This window comes from Salminus brasiliensis, chromosome 16 (genome assembly GCF_030463535.1).
Source record: "Salminus brasiliensis chromosome 16, fSalBra1.hap2, whole genome shotgun sequence".
NCBI lineage: Eukaryota > Metazoa > Chordata > Actinopteri > Characiformes > Bryconidae > Salminus > Salminus brasiliensis.
Genome location: NC_132893.1, coordinates 11,821,954 through 11,838,645, shown reverse-complemented (window position 1 = coordinate 11,838,645; position 16,692 = coordinate 11,821,954).

Genomic DNA, 16,692 nt, shown 5'->3' with positions numbered 1-16,692 from the left:
TTACACAGGTGTATGCGATTAGTCAGTCTAATACAGTTGCAGATTGTAAGCACATCAGCCAGCCAAAAATTCCAGATGGAGATGCAGACAACCACATACATTTGCAGTTGGCAAGTCCTTTGTTGTCTGCATCCAGCTTCAATGTGAAACAGTCAAAAGGTCCTGCCAACCTGTATGACAAGAAAAAAAGTCAATACATATATAGAAACTGAATGATCACTTACCTGTTATAAAGCTGCATACAAACAGACACCCTCATACAGTTGCAGATCGACAGAAAGTCAGCCAGCCAGCCATAGTTGTGAACGGTGATGCAGATGCATAGAACCTTGTTAGTCCAAGTTCAGAGATGGAGTCGATTATGTGGTTCTGCAAACCTGTATGACAAGAAAGAGAGTCAATACATGTATAGAGACTGAATGATCACTTACCTGTTGCACAGACGCATACGAACCATCAGCCTCCTCCAGTTGCAGATCATCAGAACTTCAGCCAGCTTCAAACTGAACCAGTCAAAGGGCTCCGGCGAACCTGTATGACAAAAAAAGATAGAGAATACATGTATAGAAACTGAATGATCACTTACCTATTACACAGATGCATACGAACAGTCATCCTCATACAGTTGCAGATCATCAGAACTTCAGCCAGCCAAAGTTCCAGATAGAGATGCAGACAACCACATACATTTGCAGTCGTCAAATTCCTTGTTGTCTGCATCCAGCTTCAAAGTGAACCAGTCAAGGGGTCCTGCGAACCTGTATGACAAGAAAAAAAGTCAATACATGTATAGAAACTAAATGATCACTTACCTGTTACACAGATGCATACGAAAATTCAGCCTCCTACAGCTGCAGATCATCAGAACTTCAACCAGCTACAAAGTGAACCAGTCAAGGGGTCCTGCAAACCTGTATGAAGAGAAAAAAAGTCAATACATGTATAGAAACTGAACGATCACTTACCTGTTACACAGCTGCATACGAACAATCACCCTCATACTGTTGCAGATCGACAGAAAGTCAGCCAGCCAGCCATAGTTGTAAACAGTGATGCAGATGCATAGAACCTTGTTAGACCAGCTTCAGAGAGGGAGTCGATTATGTGGTTCTGCAAACCTGTATGACAAGAAAGAGAGTCAATACATGTATAGAGACTGAATGATCACTTACCTGTTACAAAGATGCATATGAACAGTCAGCCTCATATATTTGCAGATCATCAGAACTTCAGCCAGCTTCAAAGTGAACCAGTCAAGGGGTCCTGCGAACCTGTATGACAAGAAAAAAAGTCAATACATGTATAGAAACTAAATGATCACTTACCTGTTACACAGATGCATACGAAAATTCAGCCTCCTACAGTTGCAGATCATCAGAACTTCAACCAGCTACAAAGTGAACCAGTCAAGGGGTCCTGCAAACCTGTATGAAGAGAAAAAAAGTCAATACATGTATAGAAACTGAATGATCACTTACCTGTTACACAGCTGCATACGAACAATCACCCTCATACTGTTGCAGATCGACAGAAAGTCAGCCAGCCAGCCATAGTAGTAAACGGTGATGCAGATGCATAGAACCTTGTTAGACCAGCTTCAGTGACGGAGTCGATTATGTGGTTCTGCAAAGCTGAATGACAAGAAAGAGAGTCAATACATGTATAGAGACTAAATGATCACTTACCTGTTACAAAGATGCATATGAACAGTCATCCTCATACACTTGCAGGTCCACCTTCAGAAAGGGATTCGGTCATGGTGTCCTGCAAACCTGTATGACAAAAAAGAAAGTCAATACATGTATAGAAACTGAATGATCACTTACCTGTTACACAGCTGCATACGAACAGTCAGCCTCATACAGTTGCAGATCATAAGAAAATCAGCCAGCCAAAGTTCCAGATTGAAGCTGGATGCAGACAACAAAATACATTGGCAGAAGGCAAGTCCCTTGTTGTCTGCATCCAGCTTCAAAGTGAACCAGTCAAAAGGTCCTGCGAACCTGTATGAAAAGAAAAAAAGTCAATACATGTATAGAAACTGAATGATCACTTACCTGTTACACAGATGCATACGAACAGTCAGCCTCCTAGAGTTGCAGATCATCAGAACTTCAACCAGCTACAAAGTGAACCAGTCAAGGGTTCCTGCAAACCTGTATGGCAAAAAAAGTCAATACATGTAAAGAAACTGAATGATCACTTACCTGTTACACAGATGCATACGAACAGTCAGCCTCATATATTTGCAGATCATCAGAACTTCAACCAGCTTCAAAGTGAACCAGTCAAGGGGTCCTGCGAACCTGTATTACAAGTAAGAGAGTCAATACATGTATAAAGACTGAATGATCACTTACCTGTTACACAGACGCATACGAACCGTCAGCCTTCTCCAGTTGCAGATCATCAGAACTTCAGCCAGCTTCAAAGTGAACCAGTCAAAGGGGTCTGGCGAACCTGTATGGCAAAAAAAGATATAGAATACATGTATAGAAACTGAATGATCACTTACCTGTTACACAGATGCATACGAACAGTCATCCTCATACAGTTGCAGATCAACAGAACTTCAGCCAGCCAAAGTTCCAGATGGAGATGCAGACAACCACATACATTTGCAGTCGTCAAATTCCTTGTTGTCTGCATCCAGCTTCAAAGTGAACCAGTCAAGGGGTCCTGCGAACCTGTATGACAAGAAAAAAAGTCAATACATGTATAGAAACTAAATGATCACTTACCTGTTACACAGATGCATACGAAAATTCAGCCTCCTACAGTTGCAGATCATCAGAACTTCAACCAGCTACAAAGTGAACCAGTCAAAGGGGTCCGTCGAACCTGTATGACAAGAAAAAAAGTCAGTACAAGTATAGAAACTGAACGATCACTTACCTGTTACACAGCTGCATACGAACAGTCACCCTCATACTGTTGCAGATCGACAGAAAGACAGCCAGCCAGCCATAGTTGTAAACGGTGATGCAGATGCATAGAACCTTGTTAGACCAGCTTCAGAGAGGGAGTCGATTATGTGGTTCTGCAAACCTGTATGACAAGAAAGAGAGTCAATACATGTATAGAGACTAAATGGTCACTTACCTGTTACAAAGATGCATATGAACAGTCAGCCTCATATATTTGCAGATCATCAGAACTTCAACCAGCTTCAAAGTGAACCAGTCAAGGGGTCCTGCGAACCTGTATGACAAGAAAGAAAGTCAATACATGTATAAAGACTGAATGATCACTTACCTGTTACACAGACGCATACGAACCGTCAGCCTTCTCCATTTGCAGATCATCAGAACTTCAGCCAGCTTCAAAGTGAACCAGTCAAAGGGGTCCGGCGAACCTGTATGGCAAAAAAAGATAGAGAATACATGTATAGAAACTGAATGATCACTTACCTGTTACACAGATGCATACGAACAGTCATCCTCATACAGTTGCAGATCATCAGAACTTCAGCCAGCCAAAGTTCCAGATGGAGATGCAGACAACCACATACATTTGCAGTCGTCAAATTCCTTGTTGTCTGCATCCAGCTTCAAAGTGAACCAGTCAAGGGGTCCTGCGAACCTGTATGACAAGAAAAAAAGTCAATACATGTATAGAAACTAAATGATCACTTACCTGTTACACAGATGCATACGAAAATTCAGCCTCCTACAGCTGCAGATCATCAGAACTTCAACCAGCTACAAAGTGAACCAGTCAAGGGGTCCTGCAAACCTGTATGAAGAGAAAAAAAGCCAATACATGTATAGAAACTGAACGATCACTTACCTGTTACACAGCTGCATACGAACAGTCACCCTCATACTGTTGCAGATCGACAGAAAGTCAGCCAGCCAGCCATAGTTGTAAACGGTGATGCAGATGCATAGAACCTTGTTAGACCAGCTTCAGAGAGGGAGTCGATTATGTGGTTCTGCAAACCTGTATGACAAGAAAGAGAGTCAATACATGTATAGAGACTAAATGATCACTTACCTGTTACAAAGATGCATATGAACAGTCAGCCTCATATATTTGCAGATCATCAGAACTTCAACCAGCTTCAAAGTGAACCAGTCAAGGGGTCCGGCGAACCTGTATGAGAAGAAAAGTCAATACATGTATAGAAACTAAATGATCACTTACATTTTACATAGATGCATACGAACAGTCAGCCTCCTACAGTTGCAGATCATCAGAATTTCAACCAGCTTCAAAGTGAACCAGTCAAGGGGTCCTGCGAACCTGTATGACAAGAAAAAAAGTCAATACATGTATAGAAACTGAATGATCACTTACCTGTTGCACAGATGCATATGAACAGTCATCCTCATACAGTTGCAGGTCCACCTTCAGAAAGGGATTCGGTCATGGTGTCCTGCAAACCTGTATGACAAAAAAGAAAGTCAATACATGTATAGAAACTGAATGATCACTTACCTGTTACACAGCTGCATACGAACAGTCAGCCTCATACAGTTGCAGATCATAAGAAAATCAGCCAGCCAAAGTTCCACATTGAAGCTGGATGCAGACAACAAAATACATTTGCAGAAGGCAAGTCCCTTGTTGTCTGCATCCAGCTTCAAAGTGAACCAGTCAAAAGGTCCTGCGAACCTGTATGAAAAGAAAAAAAGTCAATACATGTATAGAAACTGAATGATCACTTACCTGTTACACAGCTGCATACGAACAGTCAGCCTCATACAGTTGCAGATCATAAGAACATCAGCCAGCCAAAGTTCCAGATTGAAGCTGGATGCAGACAACAAAATACATTTGCAGAAGGCAAGTCCCTTGTTGTCTGCATCCAGCTTCAAAGTGAACCAGTCAAAAGGTCCTGCGAACCTGTATGAAAAGAAAAAAAATCAATACATGTATAGAAACTGAATGATCACTTACGTGTTACACAGGTGTATGCGATTAGTCAGTCTAATACAGTTGCAGATTGTAAGCACATCAGCCAGCCAAAAATTCCAGATGGAGATGCAGACAACCACATACATTTGCAGAAGGCAAGTCCCTTGTTGTCTGCATCCAGCTTCAAAGTGAGCCACTTGTGTGGTCCTGCGAGCCTGTATGACAAAAAAAGATAGAGAATACATGTACAGAATCTGAATGATCACTTACCTGTTACACAGATGCATACGAACAGTCACCCACATACAGTTGCAGATCATCAGAACATCAGCCAGCCAAAAATTTCAGATGGAGATGCAAACAAACAAATACATTTGCAGTTGGCAAGTCCTTTGTTGTCTGCATCCAGCTTCAATGTGAAACAGTCAAAAGGTCCTGCGAACCTGTATGACAAGAAAAAAAGTCAATACATGTATAGAAACTAAATGATCACTTACCTGTTACACAGATGCATACGAAAATTCAGCCTCCTACAGTTGCAGATCATCAGAACTTCAACCAGCTACAAAGTGAACCAGTCAAAGGGGTCCGTCGAACCTGTATGACAAGAAAAAAAGTCAGTACAAGTATAGAAACTGAACGATCACTTACCTGTTACACAGCTGCATACGAACAGTCACCCTCATACTGTTGCAGATCGACAGAAAGTCAGCCAGCCAGCCATAGTTGTAAACGGTGATGCAGATGCATAGAACCTTGTTAGACCAGCTTCAGAGAGGGAGTCGATTATGTGGTTCTGCAAACCTGTATGACAAGAAAGAGAGTCAATACATGTATAGAGACTAAATGGTCACTTACCTGTTACAAAGATGCATATGAACAGTCAGCCTCATATATTTGCAGATCATCAGAACTTCAACCAGCTTCAAAGTGAACCAGTCAAGGGGTCCTGCGAACCTGTATGACAAGAAAGAAAGTCAATACATGTATAAAGACTGAATGATCACTTACCTGTTACACAGACGCATACGAACCGTCAGCCTTCTCCATTTACAGATCATCAGAACTTCAGCCAGCTTCAAAGTGAACCAGTCAAAGGGGTCCGGCGAACCTGTAAAAAAAGTTCATCAGAACTTCAGCCAGCCAAAGTTCCAGATGGAGATGCAGACAACCACATACATTTGCAGTCGTCAAATTCCTTGTTGTCTGCATCCAGCTTCAAAGTGAACCAGTCAAGGGGTCCTGCGAACCTGTATGACAAGAAAAAAATTCAATACATGTATAGAAACTAAATGATCACTTACCTGTTACACAGATGCATACGAAAATTCAGCCTCCTACAGCTGCAGATCATCAGAACTTCAACCAGCTACAAAGTGAACCAGTCAAGGGGTCCTGCAAACCTGTATGAAGAGAAAAAAAGCCAATACATGTATAGAAACTGAACGATCACTTACCTGTTACACAGCTGCATACGAACAGTCACCCTCATACTGTTGCAGATCGACAGAAAGTCAGCCAGCCAGCCATAGTTGTAAACGGTGATGCAGATGCATAGAACCTTGTTAGACCAGCTTCAGAGAGGGAGTCGATTATGTGGTTCTGCAAACCTGTATGACAAGAAAGAGAGTCAATACATGTATAGAGACTAAATGATCACTTACCTGTTACAAAGATGCATATGAACAGTCATCCTCATACACTTGCAGGTCCACCTTCAGAAAGGGATTCGGTCATGGTGTCCTGCAAACCTGTATGACAAAAAAGAAAGTCAATACATGTATAGAAACTGAATGATCACTTACCTGTTACACAGCTGCATACGAACAGTCAGCCTCATACAGTTGCAGATCATAAGAAAATCAGCCAGCCAAAGTTCCACATTGAAGCTGGATGCAGACAACAAAATACATTTGCAGAAGGCAAGTCCCTTGTTGTCTGCATCCAGCTTCAAAGTGAACCAGTCAAAAGATCCTGTGAACCTGTATGAAAAGAAAAAAAGTCAATACATGTATAGAAACTGAATGATCACTTACCTGTTACACAGATGCATACGAACAGTCATCCTCATACAGTTGCAGATCATCAGAACTTCAACCAGCTACAAAGTGAACCAGTTAAGGGGTCCTGCAAACCTGTATGAAGAGAAAAAAAGTCAATACATGTACAGAAACTGAACGATCACTTACCTGTTACACAGCTGCATACGAACAATCACCCTCATACTGTTGCAGATCGACAGAAAGTCAGCCAGCCAGCCATAGTTGTAAACGGTGATGCAGATGCATAGAACCTTGTTAGACCAGCTTCAGAGAGGGAGTCGATTATGTGGTTCTGCAAACCTGTATGACAAGAAAGAGAGTCAATACATGTATAGAGACTAAATGATCACTTACCTGTTACAAAGATGTATATGAACAGTCATCCTCACACAGTTGCAGGTCCACCTTCAGAAAGGGATTCGGTCATGGTGTCCTGCAAACCTGTATGACAAAAAAGAAAGTCAATACATGTATAGAGACTAAATGGTCACTTACCTGTTACAAAGATGCATATGAACAGTTAGCCTCATATATTTGCAGATCATCAGAACTTCAACCAGCTTCAAAGTGAACCAGTCAAGGGGTCCTGCGAACCTGTATTACAAGTAAGAGAGTCAATACATGTATAAAGACTGAATGATCACTTACCTGTTACACAGACGCATACGAACCGTCAGCCTTCTCCATTTGCAGATCATCAGAACTTCAGCCAGCTTCAAAGTGAACCAGTCAAAGGGGTCTGGCGAACCTGTATGGCAAAAAAAGATAGAGAATACATGTATAGAAACTGAATGATCACTTACCTGTTACACAGATGCATACGAACAGTCATCCTCATACAGTTGCAGATCAACAGAACTTCAGCCAGCCACAGTTGCAGATGGAGATGCAGACAACCACATATATTTGCAGTTGTCAAATTCCTTGTTGTCTGCATCCAGCTTCAAAGTGAACCAGTCAAGGGGTCCTGCGAACCTGTATGACAAGAAAAAAAGTCAATACATGTATAGAAACTAAATGATCACTTACCTGTTACACAGATGCATACAAAAATTCAGCCTCCTACAGTTGCAGATCATCAGAACTTCAACCAGCTACAAAGTGAACCAGTCAAAGGGGTCCGTCGAACCTGTATGACAAGAAAAAAAGTCAGTACAAGTATAGAAACTGAACGATCACTTACCTGTTACACAGCTGCATACGAACAGTCACCCTCATACTGTTGCAGATCGACAGAAAGTCAGCCAGCCAGCCATAGTTGTAAACGGTGATGCAGATGCATAGAACCTTGTTAGACCAGCTTCAGAGAGGGAGTCGATTATGTGGTTCTGCAAACCTGTATGACAAGAAAGAGAGTCAATACATGTATAGAGACTAAATGGTCACTTACCTGTTACAAAGATGCATATGAACAGTCAGCCTCATGTATTTGCAGATCATCAGAACTTCAACCAGCTTCAAAGTGAACCAGTCAAGGGGTCCTGCGAACCTGTATGACAAGAAAGAAAGTCAATACATGTATAAAGACTGAATGATCACTTACCTGTTACAAAGACGCATACGAACCGTCAGCCTTCTCCATTTGCAGATCATCAGAACTTCAGCCAGCTTCAAAGTGAACCAGTCAAAGGGTCTGGCGAACCTGTATGGCAAAAAAAGATAGAGAATACATGTATAGAAACTGAATGATCACTTACCTGTTACACAGATGCATACGAACAGTCATCCTCATACAGTTGCAGATCAACAGAACTTCAGCCAGCCAAAGTTGCAGATGGAGATGCAGACAACCACATACATTTGCAGTCGTCAAATTCCTTGTTGTCTGCATCCAGCTTCAAAGTGAACCGGTCAAGGGGTCCTGCGAACCTGTATGACAAGAAAGAGAGTCAATACATGTATAGAGACTAAATGATCACTTACCTGTTACACAGATGCATACGAAAATTCAGCCTCCTACAGTTGCAGATCATCAGAACTTCAACCAGCTTCAAAGTGAACCAGTCAAGGGGTCCGGCGAACCTGTATGAGAAGAAAAGTCAATACATGTATAGAAACTAAATGATCACTTACATTTTACATAGATGCATACGAACAGTCAGCCTCATACAGTTGCAGGTCCAACTTCAGAAAGGGATTCGGTCATGGTGTTCTGCAAACCTGTATGACAAAAAAGAAAGTCAATACATGTATAGAAACTGAATGATCACTTACCTGTTACACAGCTGCATACGAACAGTCAGCCTCATACAGTTGCAGATCATAAGAACATCAGCCAGCCAAAGTTCCACATTGAAGCTGGATGCAGACAACAAAATACATTTGCAGAAGGCAAGTCCCTTGTTGTCTGCATCCAGCTTCAAAGTGAACCAGTCAAAAGGTCCTGCGAACCTGTATGAAAAGAAAAAAAGTCAATACATGTATAGAAACTGAATGATCACTTACCTGTTACGCAGCTGCATACGAACAGTCAGCCTCATACAGTTGCAGATCATAAGAACATCAGCCAGCCAAAGTTCCAGATTGAAGCTGGTTGCAGACAACAAAATACATTTGCAGAAGGCAAGTCCCTTGTTGTCTGCATCCAGCTTCAAAGTGAACCAGTCAAAAGGTCCTGCGAACCTGTATGAAAAGAAAAAAAATCAATACATGTATAGAAACTGAATGATCACTTACGTGTTACACAGGTGTATGCGATTAGTCAGTCTAATACAGTTGCAGATTGTAAGCACATCAGCCAGCCAAAAATTCCAGATGGAGATGCAGACAACCACATACATTTGCAGAAGGCAAGTCCCTTGTTGTCTGCATCCAGCTTCAAAGTGAGCCACTTGTGTGGTCCTGCGAGCCTGTATGACAAAAAAAGATAGAGAATACATGTACAGAATCTGAATGATCACTTACCTGTTACACAGATGCATACGAACAGTCACCCACATACAGTTGCAGATCATCAGAACATCAGCCAGCCAAAAATTCCAGATGGAGATGCAGACAACCACATTCATTTGCAGTTGGCAAGTCCTTTGTTGTCTGCATCCAGCTTCAATGTGAAACAGTCAAAAGGTCCTGCGAACCTGTATGACAAGAAAAAAAGTCAATACATGTATAGAAACTGAATGATCACTTACCTGTTATACACCTGCATACAAACAGACACCCTCATACAGTTGCAGATTGACAGAAAGTCAGCCAGCCAGCCATAGTTGTAAACGGTGATGCAGATGCATAGAACCTTGTTAGTCCAAGTTCAGAGATGGAGTCGATTATGTGGTTCTGCAAACCTGTATGACAAGAAAGAGAGTCAATACATGTATAGAGACTAAATGATCACTTACCTGTTGCACAGACGCATACGAACCATCAGCCTCCTCCAGTTGCAGATCATCAGAACTTCAGCCAGCTTCAAAGTGAACCAGTCAAAGGGGTCCGGCGAACCTGTATGACAAAAAAAGATAGAGAATACATGTATAGAAACTGAATGATCACTTACCTATTACACAGATGCATACGAACAGTCATCCTCATACAGTTGCAGATCATCAGAACTTAGGCCAACCAAAGTTCCAGATGGAGATGCAGACAACAAAATACATTTGGAGAAGGCAAGTCCCTTGATGTCTGCATCCAGCTTCAAAGTGAACCAGTCAAAAGGTCCTGCGAACCTGTATGAAAAGAAAAAAAGTCAATACATGTATAGAAACTGAATGATCACTTACCTGTTACACAGCTGCATACGAACGGTCAGACTCCTAGATTTGCAGATCATCAGAACTTCAGCCAGCTTCAAAGTGAACCAGTCAAAGGGGTCCGTCGAACCTGTATGACAAGAAAAAAAGTCAGTACAAGTATAGAAACTGAACGATCACTTACCTGTTACACAGCTGCATACGAACAGTCACCCTCATACTGTTGCAGATCGACAGAAAGTCAGCCAGCCAGCCATAGTTGTAAACGGTGATGCAGATGCATAGAACCTTGTTAGACCAGCTTCAGAGAGGGAGTCGATTATGTGGTTCTGCAAACCTGTATGACAAGAAAGAGAGTCAATACATGTATAGAGACTAAATGATCACTTACCTGTTACAAAGATGTATATGAACAGTCATCCTCATACAGTTGCAGGTCCACCTTTAGAAAGGGATTCGGTCATGGTGTCCTGCAAACCTGTATGACAAAAAAGAAAGTCAATACATGTATAGAAACTGAATGATCACTTACCTGTTACACAGCTGCATACGAACAGTCAGCCTCATATATTTGCAGATCATCAGAACTTCAACCAGCTTCAAAGTGAACCAGTCAAGGGGTCCTGCGAACCTGTATGACAAGAAAGAGAGTCAATACATGTATAAAGACTGAATGATCACTTCCCTGTTACACAGACGCATACGAACCGTCAGCCTTCTCCAGTTGCAGATCATCAGAACTTCAGCCAGCTTCAAAGTGAACCAGTCAAAGGGGTCCGGCGAACCTGTATGGCAAAAAAAGATAGAGAATACATGTATAGAAACTGAATGATCACTTACCTGTTACACAGATGCATACGAACAGTCATCCTCATACAGTTGCAGATCATCAGAACTTCAGCCAGCCAAAGTTCCAGATGGAGATGCAGACAACCACATACATTTGCAGTCGTCAAATTCCTTGTTGTCTGCATCCAGCTTCAAAGTGAACCAGTCAAGGGGTCCTGCGAACCTGTATGACAAGAAAAAAAGTCAATACATGTATAGAAACTAAATGATCAGTTACCTGTTACACAGATGCATATGAAAATTCAGCCTCCTACAGTTGCAGATCATCAGAACTTCAACCAGCTACAAAGTGAACCAGTCAAAGGGGTCCGTCGAACCTGTATGACAAGAAAAAGTCAGTACAAGTATAGAAACTGAACGATCACTTACCTGTTACACAGCTGCATACGAACAGTCACCCTCATACTGTTGCAGATCGACAGAAAGTCAGCCAGCCAGCCATAGTTGTAAACGGTGATGCAGATGCATAGAACCTTGTTAGACCAGCTTCAGAGAGGGAGTCGATTATGTGGTTCTGCAAACCTGTATGACAAGAAAGAGAGTCAATACATTTATAGAGACTAAATGGTCACTTACCTGTTACAAAGATGCATATGAACAGTCAGCCTCATACAGTTGCAGGTCCACCTTCAGAAAGGGATTCGGTCATGGTGTCCTGCAAACCTGTATGACAAAAAAGAAAGTCAATACATGTATAGAAACTGAATGATCACTTACCTGTTACACAGCTGCATACGAACAGTCAGCCTCATACAGTTGCAGATCATAAGAAAATCAGCCAGCCAAAGTTCCAGATTGAAGCTGGATGCAGACAACAAAATACATTTGCAGAAGGCAAGTCCCTTGTTGTCTGCATCCAGCTTCAAAGTGAACCAGTCAAAAGGTCCTGCAAACCTGTATGACAAAAAAGAAAGTCAATACATGTATAGAAACTGAATGATCACTTACCTGTTACACAGATGCATACGAACAGTCAGCCTCCTAGAGTTACAGATCATCAGAACTTCAGCCAGCTTCAAAGTGAACCAGTCAAAGGGGTCCGTCGAACCAGTATGACAAGAAAAAAAGTCAATACAAGTATAGAAACTGAACGATCACTTACCTTTTACACAGCTGCATACGAACAGTCACCCTCATACTGTTGCAGATCGTCAGAAAGTCAGCCAGCCAGCCATAGTTGTAAACGGTGATGCAGATGCATAGAACCTTGTTAGACCAGCTTCAGAGAGGGAGTCGATTATGTGGTTCTGCAAACCTGTATGACAAGAAAGAGAGTCAATACATGTATAGAGACTAAATGATCACTTACCTGTTACAAAGATGCATATGAACAGTCAGCCTCATATATTTGCAGATCATCAGAACTTCAACCAGCTTCAAAGTGAACCAGTCAAGGGGTCCGGCGAACCTGTATGAGAAGAAAATCCAATACATGTATAGAAACTAAATGTTCACTTACATTTTACATAGATGCATACGAACAGTCAGCCTCCTACAGTTGCAGATCATCAGAATTTCAACCAGCTTCAAAGTGAACCAGTCAAGGGGTCCTGCGAACCTGTATGACAAGAAAAAAAGTCAATACATGTATAGAAACTGAATGATCACTTAACTGTTACACAGCTGCATACGATCAATCACCCTCATACTGTTGCAGATCGACAGAAAGTCAGCCAGCCAGCCATAGTTGTAAACGGTGATGCAGATGCATAGAACCTTGTTAGACCAGCTTCAGAGAGGGAGTCGATTATGTGGTTCTGCAAACCTGTATGACAAGAAAGAGAGTCAATACATGTATAGAGACTAAATGATCACTTACCTGTTACAAAGATGTATATGAACAGTCATCCTCATACAGTTGCAGGTCCACCTTTAGAAAGGGATTCGGTCATGGTGTCCTGCAAACCTGTATGACAAAAAAGAAAGTCAATACATGTATAGAAACTGAATGATCACTTACCTGTTACACAGCTGCATACGAACAGTCAGCCTCATACAGTTGCAGATCATAAGAAAATCAGCCAGCCAAAGTTCCAGATTGAAGCTGGATGCAGACAACAAAATACATTTGCAGAAAGCAAGTCCCTTGTTGTCTGCATCCAGCTTCAAAGTGAACCAGTCAAAAGGTCCTGCGAACCTGTATGAAAAGAAAAAAAGTCAATACATGTATAGAAACTGAATGATCACTTACCTGTTACACAGCTGCATACGAACGGTCAGACTCCTAGAGTTGCAGATCCTCAGAACTTCAGCCAGCTTCAAAGTGAACCAGTCAAAGGGGTCCGTCGAACCTGTATGACAAGAAAAAAAGTCAGTACAAGTATAGAAACTGAACGATCACTTACCTGTTACACAGCTGCATACGAACAGTCACCCTCATACTGTTGCAGATCGACAGAAAGTCAGCCAGCCAGCCATAGTTGTAAACGGTGATGCAGATGCATAGAACCTTGTTAGACCAGCTTCAGAGAGGGAGTCGATTATGTGGTTCTGCAAACCTGTATGACAAGAAAGAGAGTCAATACATGTATAGAGACTAAATGATCACTTACCTGTTACAAAGATGTATATGAACAGTCATCCTCATACAGTTGCAGGTCCACCTTTAGAAAGGGATTCGGTCATGGTGTCCTGCAAACCTGTATGACAAAAAAGAAAGTCAATACATGTATAGAAACTGAATGATCACTTACCTGTTACACAGCTGCATACGAACAGTCAGCCTCATATATTTGCAGATCATCAGAACTTCAACCAGCTTCAAAGTGAACCAGTCAAGGGGTCCTGCGAACCTGTATGACAAGAAAGAGAGTCAATACATGTATAAAGACTGAATGATCACTTCCCTGTTACACAGACGCATACGAACCGTCAGCCTTCTCCAGTTGCAGATCATCAGAACTTCAGCCAGCTTCAAAGTGAACCAGTCAAAGGGGTCCGGCGAACCTGTATGGCAAAAAAAGATAGAGAATACATGTATAGAAACTGAATGATCACTTACCTGTTACACAGATGCATACGAACAGTCATCCTCATACAGTTGCAGATCATCAGAACTTCAGCCAGCCAAAGTTCCAGATGGAGATGCAGACAACCACATACATTTGCAGTCGTCAAATTCCTTGTTGTCTGCATCCAGCTTCAAAGTGAACCAGTCAAGGGGTCCTGCGAACCTGTATGACAAGAAAAAAAGTCAATACATGTATAGAAACTAAATGATCAGTTACCTGTTACACAGATGCATATGAAAATTCAGCCTCCTACAGTTGCAGATCATCAGAACTTCAACCAGCTACAAAGTGAACCAGTCAAAGGGGTCCGTCGAACCTGTATGACAAGAAAAAGTCAGTACAAGTATAGAAACTGAACGATCACTTACCTGTTACACAGCTGCATACGAACAGTCACCCTCATACTGTTGCAGATCGACAGAAAGTCAGCCAGCCAGCCATAGTTGTAAACGGTGATGCAGATGCATAGAACCTTGTTAGACCAGCTTCAGAGAGGGAGTCGATTATGTGGTTCTGCAAACCTGTATGACAAGAAAGAGAGTCAATACATTTATAGAGACTAAATGGTCACTTACCTGTTACAAAGATGCATATGAACAGTCAGCCTCATACAGTTGCAGGTCCACCTTCAGAAAGGGATTCGGTCATGGTGTCCTGCAAACCTGTATGACAAAAAAGAAAGTCAATACATGTATAGAAACTGAATGATCACTTACCTGTTACACAGCTGCATACGAACAGTCAGCCTCATACAGTTGCAGATCATAAGAAAATCAGCCAGCCAAAGTTCCAGATTGAAGCTGGATGCAGACAACAAAATACATTTGCAGAAGGCAAGTCCCTTGTTGTCTGCATCCAGCTTCAAAGTGAACCAGTCAAAAGGTCCTGCAAACCTGTATGACAAAAAAGAAAGTCAATACATGTATAGAAACTGAATGATCACTTACCTGTTACACAGATGCATACGAACAGTCAGCCTCCTAGAGTTACAGATCATCAGAACTTCAGCCAGCTTCAAAGTGAACCAGTCAAAGGGGTCCGTCGAACCTGTATGACAAGAAAAAAAGTCAATACAAGTATAGAAACTGAACGATCACTTACCTGTTACACAGCTGCATACGAACAGTCACCCTCATACTGTTACAGATCGTCAGAAAGTCAGCCAGCCAGCCATAGTTGTAAACGGTGATGCAGATGCATAGAACCTTGTTAGACCAGCTTCAGAGAGGGAGTCGATTATGTGGTTCTGCAAACCTGTATGACAAGAAAGAGAGTCAATACATGTATAGAGACTAAATGATCACTTACCTGTTACAAAGATGCATATGAACAGTCAGCCTCATATATTTGCAGATCATCAGAACTTCAACCAGCTTCAAAGTGAACCAGTCAAGGGGTCCGGCGAACCTGTATGAGAAGAAAATCCAATACATGTATAGAAACTAAATGTTCACTTACATTTTACATAGATGCATACGAACAGTCAGCCTCCTACAGTTGCAGATCATCAGAATTTCAACCAGCTTCAAAGTGAACCAGTCAAGGGGTCCTGCGAACCTGTATGACAAGAAAAAAAGTCAATACATGTATAGAAACTGAATGATCACTTAACTGTTACACAGCTGCATACGATCAATCACCCTCATACTGTTGCAGATCGACAGAAAGTCAGCCAGCCAGCCATAGTTGTAAACGGTGATGCAGATGCATAGAACCTTGTTAGACCAGCTTCAGAGAGGGAGTCGATTATGTGGTTCTGCAAACCTGTATGACAAGAAAGAGAGTCAATACATGTATAGAGACTAAATGATCACTTACCTGTTACAAAGATGTATATGAACAGTCATCCTCATACAGTTGCAGGTCCACCTTTAGAAAGGGATTCGGTCATGGTGTCCTGCAAACCTGTATGACAAAAAAGAAAGTCAATACATGTATAGAAACTGAATGATCACTTACCTGTTACACAGCTGCATACGAACAGTCAGCCTCATACAGTTGCAGATCATAAGAAAATCAGCCAGCCAAAGTTCCAGATTGAAGCTGGATGCAGACAACAAAATACATTTGCAGAAAGCAAGTCCCTTGTTGTCTGCATCCAGCTTCAAAGTGAACCAGTCAAAAGGTCCTGCGAACCTGTATGAAAAGAAAAAAAGTCAATACATGTATAGAAACTGAATGATCACTTACCTGTTACACAGCTGCATACGAACGGTCAGACTCCTAGAGTTGCAGATCCTC